At 33.6% G+C, this 11,363-nt stretch overlaps 1 long non-coding RNA gene across 2 annotated transcripts; it reads right to left on the bottom strand.

Moving 5' to 3' along the window:
- Positions 1-321: 321 nt before the first annotated feature.
- LOC105337135 (uncharacterized) lies at positions 322-8,040 on the bottom strand. 2 transcript variants are annotated; one of them, XR_010715069.1, is made up of 5 exons: positions 7,895-8,040; positions 3,361-3,435; positions 2,103-2,143; positions 827-982; positions 322-581 (listed from the first exon to the last, which is right to left on the bottom strand). It is a non-coding gene; the product is annotated as an uncharacterized lncRNA (long non-coding RNA). The 2 variants fall into 2 exon arrangements; XR_010715070.1 differs by having other exon boundaries at positions 3,361-3,423; positions 7,895-8,010.
- Positions 8,041-11,363: the final 3,323 nt, after the last annotated feature.

The raw sequence follows: 11,363 nt of genomic DNA, 5'->3' as shown, positions 1-11,363 counted from the left end.
AATTTGATTTTTTATAACCTTAAAGCTTATTACGAGTCTTACGAAAAGTTCAGTAAACAAGTGTAGGAATGTATGGGTAAAAATCTTTTATAATGTTCTAATGAAAAATTGTAATGCTACAATCTGTAATATAATTATGATCAAAGCATCTTGAGTCTTAATTGTAGACTCAATAACCACTGAAACAACAATATTTTACGTTAGACAAGTACTTTGGTCAGAATTAGATACTTGGATCAGAGTTATGGTAAAGTTCACTCAGGTGATTAATGTGACCCCTTGGCTTTTTGTTAAAGTAAGGTATTATTAATGCTCAGCATAGAGACTTTATATTTTTTTATTTTTTAAAAAGTAAAATCATGCATTATAACACAATTATTTTAGTAATGATATAAGAAAAAAATGACCCTCACTTCAATAAATACATATTGAATTCAAAGTACTGGCACAGGTATCGTTCCGGTGAATATCAGAACTGAGGTTGTGATCCCAAGCAGAAGTGAAATAAAGCTTAAGAGATATGACAATTTTCGAAACCAAATTCCTTTGTCATAATTCATTTCTTCAAATTTATTGCTTGCCTACAATAAGAAATAAAAAAAATCTTTGAAACTGTAACCGAATGAAGAATAAAAAATCATAATTACGTATGTTTACATATCATATTAATTAACTGTTCAAAAATATGATATAAACTATCAATTTAACATACTTCTTAAGAAAGAAATCAGAGTTAATATCAAAGACAAATTTACTACATCATCATTATAAGTTAAAAGATACACATTGTTTATTGATACTAAATTGTAAACATTTCCAATCATACTTGAGTTGCAAGGTACAATGCGAGAAGACCACCAGGTATATTGCAGCAGAAACATGTCAAAAATCCAAAAACGTAGGCCCAGTCTGCATTCTCCCGCCGGTCTGGTTGCAATATACGGGCAGCGTAAGCATTCCGGAAATCAGATTCTACAGTACTCTGAACAAACGAGAGTTTGACATATACTTGTACTTGAAGCGCAACGAATAAAGTGAAAACGGCATTATTTTTATTTGCATAAAAATTTCTAACTTAAGTAAAATATGTCATATGTAACTGTTTTTATTGTGGAGTCTGCTACCGAGAAATATGTTAATAAATTGGTCGCCAGTGTCACTCAGATGACCTATTGCTGTTATCGGCCGCAGTCTGGTTTGCGTGATGTGGTGAGTGTCGAATTTTAACATTTTAAACTTGTAAACTTCCGGTTACCAATTTTTAGTAGGTAACATTGAAAGTGAAAAAGGAACATTAAGTGGTAAATTCATAACTCCCTACCCTTAGAAAATTTTTCTCTACACCTGGACATTCTGCAAACAAACTAAGCAAAAAAGTGTTGATGAATAAAAAAGTCTCTATTAGAATTTCGTAATGGATTGCATTTGCGTGGCTCTGGTGTAATGACGGCGGTTTATTTGTTATAAAGTGAATATTTTATTTATGTTCCTTTTAAAACTTGTTTTCTATTTCTGGAAAGACTTAGTGCATTGATATTGTGAAGAAAGAGCTATGTCTTTTCTAGATTTTTTGTTTAAGGGAGAATAAGTAGGGGCTCTAACATTCATATAGTGAATAGGCACTGATTAAATATTCCCAATATCTAGACAAGTTACAGACAAACAGTACTTTAGAGGATCAACAAAGAGGCCTACCAAAATGTTAAATTCATGACCCTTTGATTAATTTAAGGGCTTTTTTATGATGCGGCCATATTGATTTTGTATTTGTTAAAAAGATGTAAACTGCATGTTATTTTAAAAAGAAATTTTATGTCAAGAGAATGCATTTAATTTTATTGGAATAATTTTGTTTTTAAACAGAACATACATGTATTTTTCACTCATCTTATTTGGCATTATAATTACCTTTTAGTTATTGAATTGCGAATCTTTGACTACATCACAAGCAGGTTACCGTTTATATGAGGCCTTTGGACATTTTCTTTGTTGTTGTTGTATTTTCAATATGGGTTTTAATATGATTAACTTTTATTTCCTTTTATGTCTGGTCAGAGAAGAAGCTAAGGAGATATTCCCCAAAGACTATCATTGAAACTTACCAATTCCATTGGCTGTCTTGTGATGACGGTTGAAACAACACCTAATACGTATAATGAACATATAATCAAATAATACATCAGTGCTTCTTATCACAAAGCATTTAAAATTTTATCAAAGTATCGCCCTTACAACAAAATCTTCACTATAAAATTTGTTATTTAAATGCCGAACTAATAACACTTAAGGAGGCCGACTTTAGTTTGCATTGCGCATGTTTTTGCGCATTCTAACAAAATACAGCTGTTTTATACTTCTTCTGATTTTTTTTCGATATCATTTATAAAATTGAACACAATAAACAAAAAACAAATAAAAATATTTAGATTTTTAAAGGAAATTTTTATTTTTAACACGATTTTTACGTTGTGCGGTAGGGGAGCATTTTCATTGCGCTTTTATGACGTTATGATAAAATGAAGCTTTGTAGGAGTACGTTATAAGAAATAACATAAAAGAAAAAGAAAAAATTGTACGCTGTTGAAATTTTATATACAGAATGATGCTATCCTCGAGGATATTTTCCTCATTTTTGGAATGAATCCATTATACCAATCATCATTCGTGATGATCCAAATATATAGCAAAATTTGGTGCATTTTAATATTTTGAGATAGCCCCCACTAAAAACCAGACGGTAGAATTTTGTGTTTTTTACATATAAGGTAGGAAATGATATTACTTATCATATATAACAATTTGAGAAGAAAAGCTATTGTAGTTTTTTTTAAACTGCTTTGATGTGCGGAAAATGACAGTTTCCTATATATTCCTATAGTAAATGTACCTCTATTTTGAGATGGTCCCTAAAAAAACAAGACGGTCGATTTTCATGAAACTTCGCATATAAACTGGAGTTGGATTAAATTACATATGGTTAAAAAATAAAGAGTTATGCTATTGTAGTTTTTCCGCAAAAAAACCCAAATCGGCATCCTTAAATACAGACATTGAGAGGTCGACGAATTTTAGCATTTTGATTTCTTAAAAAAAGTTTTAACACGAATCGGAGTCTTCATTTGGTGAGCAATAAAATCAATAGAAAATATATCTATTATACCAGGTACGGAAGACTGACAAAGTAATGGGCAGGTAAATAGGAAGTGAGCAGCATATATCATCACAATAAAAGGAGAGACCATGTTTTAGAATTTGAATAAAGACAAGACAATTCGTAACGAATTCGTAACGAACAAAAAGGTGTTTGTAGATTATAGCACCTATAATACGTATGAATAATTATATTTAATACCATCTTACCTTTTGTGTAATGATTATCTGCATTCATTGTCAGGTACAATATTCTTGCAGTCTATTTTCTCCCTGTTGTGAAAACTATGGATGGTAAGATTAAAAACATGATCTTAAAACTCTCCTAAGATTACAAGGCCAATCGCAAAAGATTAACGTTTCTCTCTCTCTCTCTCTCTCTCTCTCTCTCTCTCTCGTGGATAAATTTGTAGCTAGAATCAACATAAACTTTAAGAAACCGTAGTCGGTGATAATCACGACCGCTTTTTTCTTAAACCATAGATTATAAAAGAATCATGACCAGGCCATTTCGCCCTACTCATAATGTTATTGTTAGTGTTATAAGATATCGATATTGTCAACTATAATGTAAAGCTTCAATGATTTATATCGCAATCATTTGTATGTTGTTTTCTTTTTGCATTTGAACTGATTTTAACAGCTACTTTAAACAAAACAAGTTAAACAAAGAACTTCTTTTTTCAAAAGAAGGTACCACTTAATGGAAATTGCTGATCGAAAATGTGGTTGATGTGGATCACTAGCTATATTGATTTGGGTACTCTTGTGTGTTTGAAAATGCAGCAATTCAAAGGAGATAAGGAAGGTTAAATATTTCAGAAAATGTTAGTTTTGAGTTATTGTGGAAAATCTTTACTTAATTTTCCCTGAAAAGCATAACCAAACTTAAAAATAAAAATATATAAAGTACCGAAGAACTGACGGGGGTTGATTTTATCGATGTTTATTTATGATATGTTATTTTGCATGACAAGTGCAGGTAGTTTCAAATCTGTATTTGAATTACGCACATTTTTATAATATGAATTTTTGGACTTTTTCGACACAAGAATGTTGATAAAACCCCATATGAATCATGTTAAGTAATATTTAAAGATAGAATTAATTTAATTAAATCAAATTATGTATCAGTGATAGATATATTTCTGGAAAATTTAGTGATCCAAGCAATATTGAACTCTCGTTTCGTTCAACCAAACGCTCGGCTGTCGCCGTTAATCTCCGACAAGCAAGAGAGACTCTCTGCTTGTCGGAGATCTACGGAGACAGCTGAGCGTCGAGATGAACGAGACTATATTGACGTAAGAATACATACGACTACAAAAAATATCTAAATTGATCGTACCATTTAAAATCTGGCTATTTTTAAAGTATTTATAAGTAAGTTTCCTTGAAAAAATAAGCTTTAGCGTACATGATTTCGAATTTATCAATTATTTTTTCAAGAACTAAATCTTGTCAGCGACGATGATATGTGCTTTGGTCCAAACACTGATTCACTTTTGGTTTGTCAGAGTAACTGTTAAAATCAACTCCCAAAAATGTTACCATGACATGTCCTTGTAGCATCTTCAAATATTCATGAAATTGATCGTTGCTAGTATCCATTCTATGCAAAATCATTTCGTCTCAAATCGTAAATGCATGTTATCACCACATGTTTTCACATATAGCAGCCGAACAAGAGGTAGGATAAACTGTTTATTGTCCATTTTAAGGAATCTCAATACATCAAGATATACTTTTAAGACACTACTGGCGATTTTGTTATAGAAATTTGTCTGTATCAAACAATATAGTTGAGTATCACGATAGTCCCATGGTAAATCGATATCGGACTTGTAAACCTAAGATCATAAGATACAATACGCTTGGGACTTTTGTCCATATTTTACTGAATGAAATTTTTGCAAATCTTATTTTCTATCAAACATTGCATATTTTCCGCTTATATTAAATATATAATTCTTATGCGTCACGATTTATAAGAAGTAATTTTAAGTTGATTTGATATACTGCGGTATTTCAAGATGTAGTTAGCCACCATGATTTATTACTGCTCGATTTGGTGGCTACATTAAATTAATTTTTGCGTCAAAACTCCCAACTCTCCTCCGTTACGTCAATAGCCCTGCTTTTCAAATGGCACAACGGGTAGAGTTTGACCGCTTGTGTTATGAATTGACAGTGAAACCTACGTGAGCATAGGTATACGTCATCTGAGCGTGCCACTGCGTTCTATGAGGGTAGTGTCTATACCAAGCTGTTCCTCTTGCCCATATTTTGATAACTACCCTTTTAAAAGCAAGATCAGGACCAATATGAGGGACATCCAACGTATGCTCAAATGTTATATGTTTGGATGTTTATATTACAACAACATTGACCTAGCTTAGAGCTTACATTAAATTCAAATACTGAGACAGTTAAAAATATACCAATAGCATGAACCTTTTTTAGTAGGAAATGGTCGAACACGATATGTTTAAGTAATACAAACTTTAATCTCTTTTCTTAACACGACTGATCTAATTTAGATGTTTACACACAACAAATAACCTGGTTTCTAAACGTTGACCCTTAATTTTGTTGAAATGTGAAATGATAAATATGTACAACATGCCAAACTATATGTAGCATATCTGAATAAGTTTTATGTATTTTTATTGAGCCTTTTTATCTAACTGTGGTTAGGTACTTCTGTCGTAAAATGACCCTACTTTGGGTGCGACGCGTCCTAAGGCTGGTTAATGTAAAGTTTGAGTTGATTAAAAAAAAAACCTTAAACTGCAAGGTTGATGGTGATTTTTGACCTTCTCTAAAACATGTCTGCGTCTTAATGTGTTCCCATCTCTCCTCTATAGGCAGAAGTGTCATTTCAGATTAAGGGAGACTCGTATTTCGTCATTCTTTAACCTAAATCTCACTAATGCAATAGTGGTTCTGTTTGCTCGATTTTCAGATTACGACAAAGAGCTCACAGTCAGCAGAGGGCATGACTCATCTATGCCACCTGCTCCTGCCTCTAATTTTTTATAGAGGTCCGTGTTTATTATTCTCCTGTTTTGTATTTAAGCTCACCTGAGCTGAAAGCTAAAGTGAGCTATTCTGATCACGTTTTGTCTGTCGTCCTTCTGTCTGTCTGAAAACTTTTCACATTTTCAACATCTTTTCAAGAACCACTTGGCCAATTTCAACCAAACTTGGCACAAAGCATACTTAGGCTAAGGGAATTCAAAGTTGTGAAAAATAGGACCAGGCCCTTTTGCAAAGGGAGATAATTAGGAATTATAAAATTTTTGAGAAATTTAAAAAAAAATCTTCTTCTCCCGAACCATTATGCCAGGAAAGCTGAAACTTTTGTGAAAGCATCCTTAGGTAGTGTAGATTTAAAATTGTGAAAATCATGACCCTCAGAGGTAGGGTGAGGCCACTATGGGGGGTCGACTTTTTACATAGGAATATATAGAGTAAATTTTAAAAATCTTTTTCTCAGAAAGTAATCAGCCAGGAAAGCTCAAACTTGTGTTGAAGCATTCTTGGGTAGTGTACATTCAAAGTTGTGAAAATCATGACCATCGGGGGTAGGGTGGGGCCACTATGGGCTTTAACTTTTTACATAAGAAGAGATAGAATAAATCTTTAAAAATCTTCTTCTCAAGAACCATTTGCGCAGGAAAGCTGAAACTTTGAGGCATCGTCAGGTAGTGAGATTTCAAGTTTATTCAAATCATGATTCCCGGGGGTAGGATGGTGTCAAAAAGGGGGGGGGGCAATTTTTTTCACAGGAATCTATAGAAAAAAAACATTTGCCTAGAAAAACTGTAACTTTAGTGAAAGCAATTTCAGATAGTGATTCAAATCACAATGTTTATTAGTAATGTGCGGCCACATTGGGGATTCAGTTTTACAAAGGAAATCATTTTAATTATTTACAAAAACGGAAATGTTATTATATATGCTTTTACTTGTATGCAAGCAATTTTATGTATTGTTGATTCTTTAAAAGTGTCTATACTTTGGCCCCTGGGCGATTATTTGGCCTCACAAGGGGTTCAGAGTTTGTTGTAGGTTTACATTCTGTATATAAACATTTGTTAAGTGTCTTTTTGAGAACTGCAATGCTGAATGTGATATTAATAACATCCTGTTAGAAAAGGGACTTCATTATAAATATTAGAATATTCAGGGGGAAACAGATTTTTTGTATAGGATCTACATTTATACCACATTGTCCAGATATTTTGTATTATGACTCCATGAAGCTGATTTTATCATGCCTATTGTTGCTCAGGTGAGCGATGTGACTCGTGGGCCTCTTGTTCTTTTGACTTTTGATTTAGAACACTATTCGTTATCGCCACATTTTATTTTACTGTTTCATATTCCAGCTAACAATGGAGTGGATCCAGTTTGTAATCAGTAGTCAATTTACTCGTTTTACGGTGAAAATTTCTTAACAAACCGCCTGTTGACAGACTTACAGAATATTTTATTTTTTATGCATATTCATGATTTAATAATTACTATATCTACTTTGCTCTTTTTATGTATAAATTTCAACAACCTAGAGTCGGTGGTTGACTCTCGATGAAAAACTAAGCTAAATGCATTACAAAAACAAGTTATCGGTTTGTATACCTATTATATACAAATAATATTTGTAGTAAAAATATACAAATGAACCTATGACTAACAACAAAAAAGTTGCAAAATACATTAAACAAATGTCAAGCCGTACCTCAGTCACGACGACCCTCTACTCTCTTTGCTTCTGTTTGGATACGGGAAAATGCAACTGTACTTTGCCTTTAAAAACATGTATCCTTTTTGCGCCACGTGACACATAGCTTTCCCTAAACGCATTATTTAGTTATATATTAGCTTAACTTTTGAATGAAGTTTTAAAAAACATTGTTACGAGGAGACCTGTTCAAATTACAACTATAACCATATCGTATGTCTTCACCGACGTCTACCTGGCATCTATTGTCACCAAATGATGTTTGACGGCGGCTGCTAGAAAGGTTCCGCAAGTTATACATAGTACGGATGTTATTTATTCGTCTGAATGTAATAGTTTCCCCATTTCATAAACTATTCTCGTAAGTTTTCCGAAGCATTTTTTGGAATAGTGTCTGAGTCGTAGTTACAATTAAACAATTTAATGAATAGTATCGCAGTAGTACACAAAAAAATAAATAAACACACATAAGAACTGTAAAGGATTTGTTTAAACTTTTTTTTGTTAAGGAAATCACTTTCGTTTCAACAGAATTTACCCCTATGTCATGCCACGACTCAACGAAAACCAACGTAATCGTGCTGTTGGGATGCTGCAAGCTGGAATGGCACAAAATACTGTAGCAAGACACTTTGGAGTTCATCGGAACACCATCCAGTCATTATGGAGACGTTTTCAACAATCTGGCAACACTCAGGATCGACGCGCTCTGGGCGACCTCGTGTGACGTCACGTCAACAGAAGAACCACAATTGAATTGTGCATCTGAGAAATCGTTTCCAGACAGCAAGTTTGACTGCCCGTAGCATTCCAGGGCTTCGACCAATTAGACCAAGAACTGTGCACAATCGTTTGCGCGAGCAAAATATCAGACCAAGACGTCTAGCAGTGCGCCCTGAACTGCTTCAACGTCATCGTATCGCTAGACTAGCGTGGTGCACACTACATCTGCGACTGGGCCAATATTCTGTACACTGATATCAGATTTCATTTGGATAGCAGTGACGGCCGTTGTAGGGTGTATCGTCGCGTTTGGGAGCGTTACCAGGACGCTTGTGTTGTGCAACGTTGACAATTTGATGGAGGTAGCGTTATGTTGTGGGGTGGACTATCAGCACGTGGAAGGACCCCTCTACAAATTGTCAATGGAAATCTCACCGGCGTACGCTATCGAGATGAAATTATTCAGCGTCATGTGAAACCCTACGTACAGAGACATCAAAATCACATCACTCTGCAGCAAGACAACACAAGGCCACACGTTGCACGTGTAGTCAGGGACTTGTTTGTTCAACAAAATGTCGATGTCTTGCCTTGGCCAGCTGTTTCCCCCGATTTGTCGCCGATCGAGCACGTCTGGGATGAAATGGAAAGACGTTTACGCAGTTTACCAAACCAGCCGGTGACATCGGCTGATTTAGGCCAGGCTTTAAACAACATCTGGAACAACATCCCTCATGCATTTCTGAACACTTAAGTGGCATCAATGAGGCGTCGCTGTCAAGCATGCGTGAACGCAAATGGTGGTCACACGCGTTATTAATTTTGTGAATTCAATTTCAAATAACAAAGACTTTCGAGTGTGCTGAAATTGACGTTATTCGACGTTGACATTAATGTGTTATGAGATGTTGTTACGAATACATTTGTTAACAGTATTACAAAAAATAAAATTTGTTCATTGTAATTTTAAAATGTTTTTTCATATATTTAATAATGCACAGTTTCTTTTTTCCGCTAGTATATGTTTCCTAGCAATTTATAAATTAGAATAAATCATTATCTCAGTTTATCTGAAGCAAGCAGTAATAAATAAGAAAGATGTGAATCTTATGAAAAGCTTATGAAATATCTATTTTAATCATAAATGTGAGATGCTAAACAAATCTGAGATCGATGCATGAAAAAGATTGATTATATTTATGATAACAAAACGTTACTTTTCAATCAAGTAGAAACATCAACATAATGTACATGTATTTAACGAAAAGATCTCCAAAACCTTTCCCAATTATCACTGTTACATGTTTTAAATGCAATACTGGTCTTTCCGTACTGTTAAATTTCCTTGCTGCTTTAGAGATACTTACATTCAGTAACATCATGTGTCATCTAGAAGCGTTTACATTTGGAATGTTTGTATCAGAAATTTTCACGATGTACATTAATATCATGATTTAAAGAACTGTGGTATTGATGCTATTTATTTAAATAACAGTTTTAGGCCTTCACCAGGTGCTAAATGTTTTACAATTTCAGACCTAAACCACAGCATGCGCACGTGTACGTGTTTTCTATAATATGCCTCAAATTACTTTTGCCATCAATTTTTAACAATCAATAATTTCATCATTGACACGACATTTTTTACCAGGAAAAATGCACAGAAACGAAATCAGATTTCTTAGGGAGATTTTTATTTGGAAATCTTGTCTTTTTTCGGAGTTCCCCGGAACACATCGCACGATTTTCATCCGGTTACTATGCTAATGTCCCGTATACGTTGTTATTAAACCTGACGCATTAGAGGAAGCATTTCAAACAAGAAATCTATATTTATGGATATTGAATTACAAAAAGCATGTGGTGTTAAATATCTGGGGACAGATTATAGATATTTGAGGCTTTTTTTTCATTTTAATATAAGCATCCTTACACGAGTACAAATTTATAATAGAAAAATAAATCGTTCCATTTCCATTTTTTAATTTATTCAAATCTACATAATATATAAGAGTCTTGTCACAAGTATTTTAATGAGTCGGTCCTGTTATTCTGAGATAAATTGAGATAAAACTAAAGAAATAGGATCGTCTTTGTGACGAGACTCCCCTTTCAACATTTTTTTAACAATCATGCTGTTCCCCCTCAATCCAATAAAATAATAAAAGCATCGACAAGTTACAAGCACAATAATTATGCATCTATGTCGTGTATATATAGGAATACGATGCTGTTATCGAAGGAATGCAATTTATTGATTTTCATTTTCCTTATTAACAAATGTAATACCTCCCCCTTCTGCAACTAATTACTTCCCCTTCGTGTATATAAATCATGCGCACGCATTTCAATCGCCCTTTTCCATAAATCAACTGCAAGAAGCAGGTTTGTGCAATATATGTTCAGAAAATTTTATGCAAAACATTAGTTTTTCAAATTATCAACAAAATTAACATATTCTGGAGTTTAATCTTAGTTTTTATTGCTACAATAATTCACAATTATTCAAATTCCTAAGCTAAAAAACATGGATTACCACGGATGATCTGTAGGTCTATATATGCCCTAGTTCGTTTCGGGGGCCATCATGCTGTCTTCCCTTTAATTGTATTTTTAAAACTTTGTGTTAGTTTTTTTCTCGATGCATTATTTTAATTAACATTTATAAATATGTACCACGTGTTCAACAAGCACACGTACACAATTTTGGTATTTAACGCCAGATTCATACATTTAAAATTCT

Source organism: Magallana gigas, chromosome 6 (assembly GCF_963853765.1).
Source record: "Magallana gigas chromosome 6, xbMagGiga1.1, whole genome shotgun sequence".
Lineage (NCBI taxonomy): Eukaryota > Metazoa > Mollusca > Bivalvia > Ostreida > Ostreidae > Magallana > Magallana gigas.
This window is presented reverse-complemented; position numbering and strand designations above follow the sequence as displayed.